This window comes from Amblyomma mixtum, unplaced genomic scaffold (assembly GCF_055824585.1).
Source record: "Amblyomma mixtum isolate Tamu unplaced genomic scaffold, ASM5582458v1 scaffold_21, whole genome shotgun sequence".
Taxonomy (NCBI): domain Eukaryota; kingdom Metazoa; phylum Arthropoda; class Arachnida; order Ixodida; family Ixodidae; genus Amblyomma; species Amblyomma mixtum.
In genome coordinates, this window is record NW_028317718.1 from 390,687 (window position 1) to 403,186 (window position 12,500).

Below are 12,500 nucleotides of genomic sequence, written 5' to 3' on the forward strand. Positions count from 1 at the left end.
GGACTTTGCCGTTCGGGCGCGTCTGGCCCGGTAGACGGGGTCGCTTTATTCGGACTTTGCCGTTCGGGCGCGTCTGCCCCGGTAGACGGGGTTGCCTCTTTCGGACTTTGCCGTTCCGGCGCGTCTGCCCCGGTAGACGGGGTCGCTTTATTCGGACTTTGCCGTTCGGGCGCGTCTGCCCCGGTAGACGGGGTCGCTTTATTCGGACTTTGCCGTTCGGGCGCGTCTGGCCCGGTAGACGGGGTCGCTTTATTCGGACTTTGCCGTTCGGGCGCGTCTGCCCCGGTAGACGGGGTTGCCTCTTTCGGACTTTGCCGTTCCGGCGCGTCTGCCCCGGTAGACGGGGTCGCTTTATTCGGACTTTGCCGTTCGGGCGCGTCTGCCCCGGTAGACGGGGTCGCTTTATTCGGACTTTGCCGTTCGGGCGCGTCTGCCCCGGTAGACGGGGTCGCTTTATTCGGACTTTGCCGTTCGGGCGCGTCTGCCCCGGTAGACGGGGTCGCCTCTTTCGGACTTTGCCGTTCGGGCGCGTCTGCCCCGGTAGACGGGGTCGCCTCTTTCGGACTTTGCCGTTCGGGCGCGTCTGCCCCGGTAGACGGGGTCGCTTTATTCGGACTTTGCCGTTCGGGCGCGTTCGCCCCGGCCGACGCGGGACGAAAGTCGTTTGCGACTTTGCCTTCCCTGTGTAGGGCGTTCAAAGGCGAATCTTTTGTTACCAATCTCGTCACTTTGCTGCCAGTCTGGGCCGAGATACGTGCGATTGAACGGTATCGCCTAGGCAGACGCGGTACGGGGTTTTCGAATTTTTAAAGGTCCTTTTCTTTGGCGGAGCACGACGAATTTTACAGCGCCGCGTCGGCCGCGCTGCGGCGCATCTTTTTCGATCATCACATTGCGGTCGGAGCAGCGGGCGATTAACCGCTCGCGACAGGGAGACTTTGACCATTTCAAACTTTTCACGGCCGGCCCCTATGTCTCAAGCCTACGAATTTGAAGTCAGTGTGCAGGCGAATCTTTTGCCACCGGTCCCGTCGTTTTCCTGCCATTCTCGCTCGAGATAGGGGCGATTCAACAGTCTCGCCTAGGCAGACGCGGTCCCGCCTAGGCAGACGCGGTTCCCTCCCCGGCGAACGCGGTAAATGGTCTTCGAGTTTTTAGAGGCACTTTTACCTGGCGGAACGCGACGAAATTTACGCCACGCGTCGGCCGCGCCGGCGCGCATCTTGTGCAGTCATCCCCGACCCGCTGCTTCCAATGTAGCCGGAGCAGCGGGTGATTGACCAGTCTCGCAAGGGGCCGCCTTTTCGAATTCTCGCGGCCGTCGCCTTGAGCGCAGCCGCTCAGTTTTTAGTTGCGCGCGTTGGGCTGAGAAGGGCGAACATTTTGAGACCTCTCCCGTCCCTTTCGCGCAACGCAAGGCAGAGTTACGCTCGTTTGAAGCTCGCCTAGGCAGACGCGGTCCCGCCTAGGCAGACGCGGTTGCCTCCCCGGCGGACGCGGTGAACGGTCTTCGAACTTTTAAGGGCACTTTTAACTGGCGGAACGCGACGAAATTTACGCCACGTGTCGGCCGCACCGCGACGCATCTTGTGCAGTCATCGCCGACTCGCTGCTTCCAATGCAGCCGGAGCAGCGGGCGATTGACCAGGCTCGCAAGGGGCCGCCTTTTGTAATCTTCGCGGCCGTTCCCGTGGGCGAATCCGCTCCATTTTTAGATCCGCGTGTGGGGCTGAGAAAGGCGAACATTTTGAGACCTTTCTCGTCCCTTTCGCGCAACGCGAGTGAGAGTTACGCTCGTTTGAAGCTCGCCTAGGCAGACGCGGTCCCGCCTAGGCAGACGCGGTAAATGGTCTTCGAATTTTTAAAGGCACTTTGAACTGGCGGAGCGCGACGAAATTTACGCCACGGTTCGGCCGCGCCGGCGCGCATCTTGTGCAGTTATCGCGGACTCGCTGCTTGCACTGTAGCCGGAGCAGCAGGTGATTGACCAGGCTCGCAAGGGGCCGCCTTTTCTAGTCTTCGCGGCGGTTCCCGTGGGCGCAGCCGCTCAATTTCTAGTTCCGCGCGTTGGGCTGAGAGAGGCGAACATTTTGAGACCTTTCCCGTCCCTTTCGCGCAACGCAAGTGAGAGTTACGCTCGTTTGAAGCTCGCCTAGGCAGACGCGGTCCCGCCTAGGCAGACGCGGTTGCCTCCCCGGCGGACGCGGTAAACGGTCTTCGAGTTTTTAAAGGCACTTTGAACTGGCGGAGCGCGACCAAATTTACGCCACGGTTCGGCCGCGCAGGCGCGCATCTTGTGCAGTTATCGCGGACTCGCTGCTTGCACTGTAGCCGGAGCAGCAGGTGATTGACCAGGCTCGCAAGGGGCCGCCTTTTCTAATCTTCGCGGCGGTTCCCGTGGGCGCAGCCGCTCAATTTTTAGTTCCGCGTGTGGGGCTGAGAAAGGCGAACATTTTGAGACCTTTCCCGTCCCTTTCGCGCAACGCAAGTGAGAGTTACGCTCGTTTGAAGCTCGCCTAGGCAGACGCGGTCCCGCCTAGGCAGACGCGGTAAATGGTCTTCGAATTTTTAAAGGCACTTTGAACTGGCGGAACGCGACGAAATTTACGCCACGGTTCGGCCGCGCAGGCGCGCATCTTGTGCAGTTATCGCGGACTCGCTGCTTGCACTGTAGCCGGAGCAGCAGGTGATTGACCAGGCTCGCAAGGGGCCGCCTTTTCTAATCTTCGCGGCCGTTCCCGTGGGCGAATCCGCTCCATTTTTAGATCCGCGTGTGGGGCCGAGAAAGGCGAACATTTTGAGACCTTTCCCGTCCCTTTCGCGCAACGCAAGTGAGAGTTACGCTCGTTTGAAGCTCGCCTAGGCAGACGCGGTCCCGCCTAGGCAGACGCGGTAAATGGTCTTCGAATTTTTAAAGGCACTTTGAACTGGCGGAGCGCGACGAAATTTACGCCACGGTTCGGCCGCGCCGGCGCGCATCTTGTGCAGTTATCGCGGACTCGCTGCTTGCACTGTAGCCGGAGCAGCACGTGATTGACCAGGCTCGCAAGGGGCCGCCTTTTCTAATCTTCGCGGCCGTTCCCGTGGGCGAATCCGCTCCATTTTTAGATCCGCGTGTGGGGCCGAGAAAGGCGAACATTTTGAGACCTTTCCCGTCCCTTTCGCGCAACGCAAGTGAGAGTTACGCTCGTTTGAAGCTCGCCTAGGCAGACGCGGTCCCGCCTAGGCAGACGCGGTAAATGGTCTTCGAATTTTTAAAGGCACTTTGAACTGGCGGAGCGCGACGAAATTTACGCCACGGTTCGGCCGCGCCGGCGCGCATCTTGTGCAGTTATCGCGGACTCGCTGCTTGCACTGTAGCCGGAGCAGCACGTGATTGACCAGGCTCGCAAGGGGCCGCCTTTTCTAATCTTCGCGGCCGTTCCCGTGGGCGAATCCGCTCCATTTTTAGATCCGCGTGTGGGGCCGAGAAAGGCGAACATTTTGAGACCTTTCCCGTCCCTTTCGCGCAACGCAAGTGAGAGTTACGCTCGTTTGAAGCTCGCCTAGGCAGACGCGGTCCCGCCTAGGCAGACGCGGTTGCCTCCCCGGCGGACGCGGTAAATGGTCTTCGAATTTTTAAAGGCACTTTGAACTGGCGGAGCGCGACGAAATTTACGCCACGGTTCGGCCGCGCCGGCGCGCATCTTGTGCAGTTATCGCGGACTCGCTGCTTGCACTGTAGCCGGAGCAGCAGGTGATTGACCAGGCTCGCAAGGGGCCGCCTTTTCTAATCTTCGCGGCCGTTCCCGTGGGCGAATCCGCTCCATTTTTAGATCCGCGTGTGGGGCTGAGAAAGGCGAACATTTTGAGGCCTTTCCCGTCCCTTTCGCGCAACGCAAGTGAGAGTTACGCTCGTTTGAAGCTCGCCTAGGCAGACGCGGTCCCGCCTAGGCAGACGCGGTTGCCTCCCCGGCGGACGCGGTAAATGGTCTTCGAGTTTTTAAAGGCACTTTGAACTGGCGGAGCGCGACCAAATTTACGCCACGGTTCGGCCGCGCCGGCGCGCATCTTGTGCTGTCATCGCGGACTCGCTGCTTGCACTGTAGCCGGAGCAGCGGGTGATTGACCAGGCTCGCAAGGGGCCGCCTTTTCTAATCTTCGCGGCCGCTGCCGTGGGCGAATCCGCTCCATTTTTAGTTCCGCGCGTTGGGCTGAGAAAGGCGAACATTTTGAGACCTTTCTCGTCCCTTTCGCGCAACGCAAGTGAGAGTTACGCTCGTTTGAAGCTCGCCTAGGCAGACGCGGTCCCGCCTAGGCAGACGCGGTTGCCTCCCCGGCGGACGCGGTAAACGGTCTTCGAATTTTTAAAGGCACTTTGAACTGGCGGAGCGCGACGAAATTTACGCCACGGTTCGGCCGCGCCGGCGCGCATCTTGTGCAGTCATCGCCGACTCGCTGCTTCCACTGCAGCCGGAGCAGCGGGCGATTGACCAGGCTCGCAAGGGGCCGCCTTTTCTAATCTTCGCGGCTGTTCCCGTGGGCGCAGCCGCTCAATTTTTAGTTCCGCGTGTTGGGCTGAGAGAGGCGAATATTTTGAGACCTTTCCCGTCCCTTTCGCGCAACGCAAGTGAGAGTTACGCTCGTTTGAAGCTCGCCTAGGCAGACGCGGTCCCGCCTAGGCAGACGCGGTTGCCTCCCCGGCGGACGCGGTAAACGGTCTTCGAGTTTTTAAAGGCACTTTGAACTGGCGGAGCGCGACCAAATTTACGCCACGGTTCGGCCGCGCCGGCGCGCATCTTGTGCAGTCATCGCCGACCCGCTGCTTGCACTGTAGCCGGAGCAGCGGGCGATTGAGCAGTCTCGCAAGGGGCCGCCTTTTCTAATCTTCGCGGCCGTTCCCGTGGGCGAATCCGCTCCATTTTTAGATCCGCGTGTGGGGCTGAGAAAGGCGAACATTTTGAGACCTTTCCCGTCCCTTTCGCCCAACGCAAGTGAGAGTTACGCTCGTTTGAAGCTCGCCTAGGCAGACGCGGTTGCCTCCCCGGCGGACGCGGTAAATGGTCTTCGAGTTTTTAAAGGCACTTTGAACTGGCGGAGCGCGACCAAATTTACGCCACGGTTCGGCCGCGCCGGCGCGCATCTTGTGCTGTCATCGCGGACTCGCTGCTTGCACTGTAGCCGGAGCAGCGGGCGATTGACCAGTATCGCAAGGGGCCGCCTTTTCTAATCTTCGCGGCCGTTCCCGTGGGCGAATCCGCTCCATTTTTAGTTCCGCGCGTTGGGCTGAGAAAGGCGAACATTTTGAGACCTTTCCCGTCCGTTTCGCGCAACGCAAGTGAGAGTTACGCTCGTTTGAAGCTCGCCTAGGCAGACGCGGTCCCGCCTAGGCAGACGCGGTTGCCTCCCCGGCGGACGCGGTAAACGGTCTTCGAATTTTTAAAGGCACTTTGAACTGGCGGAGCGCGACGAAATTTACGCCACGGTTCGGCCGCGCCGGCGCGCATCTTGTGCAGTCATCGCCGACCCGCTGCGTCCACTGCAGCCGGAGCAGCGGGCGATTGACCAGTATCGCAAGGGGCCGCCTTTTCGAATTCTCGCGGCCGTTGCCTTGAGCGCAGCCGCTCAATTTCTAGTTGCGCGCGTTGGGCTGAGAAAGGCGAACATTTTGAGACCTTTCCCGTCCGTTTCGCGCAACGCAAGTGAGAGTTGCGCTCGTTTGAAGCTCGCCTAGGCAGACGCGGTCCCGCCTAGGCAGACGCGGTAAATTGTCTTCGAATTTTTAAAGGCACTTTGAACTGGCGGAGCGCGACGAAATTTACGCCACGGTTCGGCCGCGCCGGCGCGCATCTTGTGCAGTTATCGCGGACTCGCTGCTTGCACTGTAGCCGGAGCAGCAGGTGATTGACCAGGCTCGCAAGGGGCCGCCTTTTCTAATCTTCGCGGCCGTTCCCGTGGACGAATCCGCTCCATTTTTAGATCCGCGTGTGGGGCTGAGAAAGGCGAGCATTTTGAGACCTTTCTCGTCCCTTTCGCGCAACGCAAGTGAGAGTTACGCTCGTTTGAAGCTCGCCTAGGCAGACGCGGTCCCGCCTAGGCAGACGCGGTTGCCTCCCCGGCGGACGCGGTAAACGGTTTTCGAATATTTAAAGGCACTTTCACCTGGCGGAACGAGACGAAATTTACGCCACGTGTCGGCCGCGCTGCCGCCCATCTTGTGCAGTCCTCCTCGACCCGCTGCTTCCACTGTAGCCGGAGCAGCGGGTGATTGACCAGGTTCGCAAGGGGCCGCCTTTTCGAATGTTCACGGCCGTTCCCGTGGGCGCAGCCGCTCAATTTTTAGTTCCGCGTGTGGGGCTGAGAAAGGCGAATATTTTGAGACCTTTCCCGTCCCTTTCGCGCAACGGAAGGCAGAGTTACGTTCGTTTGAAGCCCGCTCCGGTAGACGCGCTTATGACCCGCGGGGGTCTGGGTACTTATCGCTGCATATATAAGGGGGCATACCGCCTAGGCAGACGCGAAACAGTAAAGCGTCCGCTTTGTCAGCAAAGTCCGAAACGGACCTCTCGACGCCCGGGAGGTGAATTCGGGCTTTAGGCGGCCTCGGCAGATGTGATTTTCATGAGTTTGTGCATTATTTATGCGAGTTTTGCGGCGAACGCGCCTCGAGTACGGCGGCTCGCCCGACGGCTATGTCCACGAGTACGGCTCGTGCGGGGCGCCGCGGAAGCGCGGTTGTGCGATGCCGCAGCAAAGCGCGCACGATTTGAGTGGCTTTTGCGGCGAACGCTCCTCGAGTACGGCGGTTCGCCCGATGACAATGTCCACGAGTACGGCTCGTGCGGGGCGCCGCGGAAGTGCTTTTTTGCGATGCCGCAGCAAAGCGCGCTCGATTTGAGGGGCTCTTGCCGCCAACGCGCCTCGAGTACGGCGGTTGGCCCGATGACAATGTCCACGAGTACGGCTCGTGCGGGGCGCCGGGGAAGCGCTTTTGTGCGATGCCGCAGGAAAGCGCGCACGTTTTGAGCGGCTCTTGCGGCGAACGCGCCTCGAGTACGGCGGTTCGCCCGACGGCTATGTCCACGAGTACGGCTCGTGCGGGGCGCCGGGGCAGCGCTTTCGTGCGATGCCGCAGGAAAGCGTGCACGATTTGAGCGGCTCTTGCGGCGAACGCGCCTCGAGTACGGCGGTTCGCCCGATGACCATGTCCACGAGTACGGCTCGTGCGGGGCGCCGGGGCAGCGCTTTCGTGCGATGCCGCAGGAAAGCGCGCACGATTTGAGCGGCTCTTGCGGCGAACGCGCCTCGAGTACGGCGGTTCGCCCGATGACCATGTCCACGAGTACGGCTCGTGCGGGGCGCCGGGGCAGCGCTTTCGTGCGATGCCGCAGGAAAGCGCGCACGATTTGAGCGGCTCTTGCGGCGAACGCGCCTCGAGTACGGCGCTTCGCCCGACGGCTATGTCCACGAGTACGGCTCGTGCGGGGCGCCGGGGATGCGCTTTTGTGCGATGCCGCAGCAAAGCGCGCACGATTTGTGGGGGTCTTGCCGCCAACGTGCCTCGAGTACGGCGGTTCGCCCGATGACAATGTCCACGAGTACGGCTCGTGCGGGGCGCCGGGGCAGCGCTTTCGTGCGATGCCGCAGGAAAGCGCGCACGATTTGAGCGGCTCTTGCGGCGAACGCGCCTCGAGTACGGCGGTTCGCCCGACGGCTATGTCCACGAGTACGGCTCGTGCGGGGCGCCGCGGAAGCGCGGCGTTGTGATGCCGCGGCAAAGCGCGCACGATTTGTGCGGCCCTTGCGGCGAAAGTGGCACGAGTACGGCGATTTACTCACCCACGGAGGTCTGGGTACTTATCGCTGCTATTATATGGGGGTCCCAGTGGAGCAGTCGGCGGCGCGCGCCCGCGTGTGCGCGCCGTGACCGGGTCTGATATGCGGCCTCGTGCCCAGCGTGTCCCCGTCCCTCGGACCCCACGGCATTCGTCTGCAGCCTCATCCGCGTCTGCGATAGGGGCTGGTTGTCGGACGACGCTGTTTCCACGTTTTACGAGGTGTGTTCCGTGCTACCCGGACTCGATTCCGTGCGAGCGCGCCGAAGACGCGGGCGTGTCCCGTCGTCTGGCGGCTTGGCCGTCTCGGCTACGCAGCAAGCGCCGTCCAGTTGCCTAATGCTGCGGCCCTAGAGGCCGATGTGCGCACTGGTGGGCGCGTTACAAATGCTTTGCCTAAAGGCACACGTGCTCTCTTGCCGCGTGGCGATTGCCGTACCTACGGGTCGGATGCCGCAGCGAGCTCGAACGATGCACGGGCAGCGCAAGCTGCCGCGAAAAAGATGCGTCGCGCGCTGGGGGTTTATGGCGGCCCTATCGGCGGCGACGAGGCACCCTTCTGGGGCGAAAAGGGAATGCCTATGCATCATACCTGGTTGATCCTGCCAGTAATCATATGCTTGTCTCAAAGATTAAGCCATGCATGTCTAAGTACATGCCGAAATAAGGCGAAACCGCGAATGGCTCATTAAATCAGTTATGGTTCCTTAGATCGTTTCTTTCTACTTGGACAACTGTGGCAATTCTAGAGCTAATACATGCATTGAGCCTGAAGGCCTTTGGCTGACGGGCGCTTTTATTAGACCAAGACCCATCGGGCTCTGCCCGTACTCTGTGGTGACTCTGGATAACTTTGTGCTGATCGCATGGCCATGAGCCGGCGACGTTTCTTTCAAGTGTCTGCCTTATCAACTTTCGATGGTAGGTTACTTGCCTACCATGGTTGTTACGGGTAACGGAGAATCAGGGTTCGATTCCGGAGAGGGAGCCTGAGAAACGGCTACCACATCCAAGGAAGGCAGCAGGCGCGCAAATTACCCACTCCCGGCACGGGGAGGTAGTGACGAAAAATAACAATACGGGACTCTTTTGAGGCCCCGTAATTGAAATGAGTACACTCTAAATCCTTTAACGAGGATCAATTGGAGGGCAAGTCTGGTGCCAGCAGCCGCGGTAATTCCAGCTCCAATAGCGTATACTAAAGCTGCTGCGGTTAAAAAGCTCGTAGTTGGATCTCAGTTCCAGACGAGTAGTGCATCTACCCGATGCGACGGCTCGGACTGAACATCATGCCGGTCCTCTCTTGGTGCCCTTCATTGGTGCGTCTCGAGGTGGCCTGCGCTTTTACTTTGAAAAAATTAGAGTGCTCAACGCAGGCGAGTCGCCTGAATAAACTTGCATGGAATAATAGAACAAGACCCCGTTTCTGTTCTGTTGGTTTTTGGAATACGGGGTAATGATTAAGAGGGACAGACGGGGGCATTCGTATTGCGGCGCTAGAGGTGAAATTCTTGGACCGTCGCAAGACGAACTACTGCGAAAGCATTTGCCAAGAATGTTTTCTTTGATCAAGAACGAAAGTCAGAGGTTCGAAGGCGATCAGATACCGCCCTAGTTCTGACCATAAACGATGCCAACCAGCGATCCGCCTGAGTTACTCAAATGACTCGGCGGGCAGCTTCCGGGAAACCAAAGTATTTGGGTTCCGGGGGAAGTATGGTTGCAAAGCTGAAACTTAAAGGAATTGACGGAAGGGCACCACCAGGAGTGGAGCCTGCGGCTTAATTTGACTCAACACGGGAAAACTTACCCGGCCCGGACACTGGGAGGATTGACAGATTGAGAGCTCTTTCTTGATTCGGTGGATGGTGGTGCATGGCCGTTCTTAGTTGGTGGAGCGATTTGTCTGGTTAATTCCGATAACGAACGAGACTCTAGCCTATTAAATAGGTGCGGGGTTCCCAGCACCTTACAACCTTCTTAGAGGGACAAGCGGCTCCTAGCCGCACGAAACAGAGCAATAACAGGTCTGTGATGCCCTTAGATGTCCGGGGCCGCACGCGCGCTACACTGAAGGAAGCAGCGTGTCTTTATCCCTGTCTGAAAAGACTGGGTAACCCGTGGAACTTCTTTCGTGATTGGGATAGGGGCTTGCAATTGTTCCCCTTGAACGAGGAATTCCCAGTAAGCGCGAGTCATAAGCTCGCGTTGATTACGTCCCTGCCCTTTGTACACACCGCCCGTCGCTACTACCGATTGAATGATTTAGTGAGGTCTTCGGACCGATGTCCGGCGCGGCCTTTCGGTTGCGCCGGTCTGTTGGAAAGATGACCAAACTTGATCATTTAGAGGAAGTAAAAGTCGTAACAAGGTTTCCGTAGGTGAACCTGCGGAAGGATCATTACCGGATTGTGCTTGTCACACCCGGCGCCGCCCCCACTTATAAGCGGGGGAAGGCCTCAACCGCGGAGTTGCGAGATTCTGAAGCCGCTTCTCTGCACAAACTGTTGCGCCCAGCGGAGCTCCGTCACCAAGGGAAAGTCGGACGGGCTGTATCCGCAGGTTTGAACGGCGTAACGCACCACTCATGGTGGGCTTTCGGTTGTCGACAACCGTCGAAGAGGCGCAAACAGAGCCGGTAGGCAGGCCGAGGGAAAGGCCTGCCCGCTGCCAAGGGAACGGCGGCGGCTGCTGCGAAGTACGAAAGGAAACGCTGCTCGCTGGCTTTGTCGTGTTGCGACCACGAGTCGGTAGGCGGGCCGAGGGAAAGGCCTGCCCGCTGCCAAGGGAACGGCGGCGGCTGCTGCGAAGTACGAAAGGAAACGCTGCTCGCTGGCTTTGTCGTGTTGCGACCACGAGTCGGTAGGCGGGCCGAGGGAAAGGCCTGCCCGCTGCCAAGGGAACGGCGGCGGCTGCTGCGAAGTACGAAAGGAAACGCTGCTCGCTGGCTTTGTCGTGTTGCGACCACGAGTCGGTAGGCGGGCCGAGGGAAAGGCCTGCCCGCTGCCAAGGGAACGGCGGCGGCTGCTGCGAAGTACGAGAGGAACCGCGGCTCGCTGGCTTTGTCGTGTTGCGACCACCAGTCGGTAGGCGGGCCGAGGGAAAGGCCTGCCCGCTGCCAAGGGAACGGCGGCGGCTGCTGCGAAGTACGAGAGGAACCGCGGCTCGCTGGCTGGGAAACTGCGCTTCTGCGCGACGCGCACGCGGCGGGACGCGCGCGGCCCAGGGAACGGCCGCGCGCGAAAGGTCTCGCACTGCGGGCGCGGAGTCTGACGCCGCGCCGACGGCGCGAAAGGAGGCACCGGGACCGAAAAGGACGAGGGATTATAATCCCGCACTTTGAACGCATTCGCGGCAGCCGGGTTCTCTTGCTGCTTCGTCCTTCCCAGCCTTCGAGTAGTCTGTCGGTGCGCTACCGAAACGCCGTCCATGGCACTGTGGCCGGTGGGCTCCTATTGCGGGAGTAGACTGATGAACGTCCGCTTTGCGGCTTGTTCCAAGTACGCGCTGCGTAGCCACGGCTAGGCGGTGCCTGTCTCCTTGCGAAGCAATGATGTGGCGAAATGGTCGAGTAGGGAGCAGCACGATGGCGCACCCGGGGGCGACCGGACCGGGGGGCGTTGGGAAAACCCCCTCCCCTACAAAAGGGTGCAGCAGCGGTAGGCGGTGATGACTCGCCTTGAAAGATGTGAACAGCAGTTGAGTGTGAACAGCAACAAAAAAAACCGCTGCTGGAGTCCGGGGGTAGCGTCGCTGCAGATCGCAGAAAGGTGCGTGAGGACGGTGGCACAGAGCTCCAAGAATGTATATTTCTAGCAAACGCCGGTGCTTCGAGGTGTTCTGCGGTCAGGCCCGTGCGGGCGGAGCGGGCGTGCCCAAGAAGGCACAAGAAGACCCACCTCTGATGAAGACCGGAATTGGAGCGTCACGCGTCGGCTCAGCACTTCTGCCTTAGTGGTTGCCAAATGCCTCGTCATCCTATTAGTGACGCGCAAGCCATTATCGCACAAAAGCTTCGAGAGACTTTGCTCGCTTTGGCTTTGAGGCACGCGCAGCATGCCGAACGGACGGCTGCGAGGCGCGAAAGACGTCGGTCGAAACTGCGACTGGAGACCAGGGGAAAAGCCCGGTGCCTAAAACCCTGGTTGTACTGTACGGATTTGAACAAACCAAACGCACGACTCTAAGCGGTGGATCACTCGGTTCTCGGGTCGATGAAGAACGCAGCCAGCTGCGAGACTTGGTGTGAATTGCAGGACACACTGAGCACTGATTCTTCGAACGCACATTGCGCCCTTGGGTCTTCCCTTGGGTTCGTCTGTCTGAGGGTCGGATCATATATCAAGAGAGGCGCCGGCGCCCGGGGATGGCGCGGCCGGCGACTCGTTTTGACCGTGTCGGCAAAGAGGACGGCTCTGTACGGAACGCCGAAGATCCCTCGAAAGACTTTGCGAATGAGGAGGAGAGCGGGTCGAACCCTTCAGCCGCGCGCAAAGCGGCAGAGTCGGGTCGCCCTGCGCTGACGTAACGCGGGCCGGCGGCTGCTAGCCGTAGAGCGTCACGCCTCAGAAAGCGACCGCCGCAGGAAGGGATTACCTGCAGGGAAAGAGCGGTCCGACGGGAGACGAGGCTGTTTGGACGGGCGGCGAAGCGCTGCCTGCTGGCCCGCGGAGAAGTAGCCGAACT

The 12,500-nt window shown here is 60.0% G+C and overlaps 2 non-coding genes across 2 annotated transcripts; both read left to right on the forward strand.

The window, feature by feature from the left end:
• The first annotated feature begins 8,403 nt into the window (after nt 1–8,403).
• On the forward strand, nt 8,404–10,218 carry LOC149324633 (small subunit ribosomal RNA). The gene has a single exon (XR_016286724.1). It is a non-coding gene; the product is annotated as a small subunit ribosomal RNA (ribosomal RNA).
• Nucleotides 10,219–11,993: 1,775 nt separating this feature from the next.
• Nucleotides 11,994–12,146, forward strand: LOC149324634 (5.8S ribosomal RNA). Its single transcript, XR_016286784.1, has one exon. It is a non-coding gene; the product is annotated as a 5.8S ribosomal RNA (ribosomal RNA).
• Nucleotides 12,147–12,500: the final 354 nt, after the last annotated feature.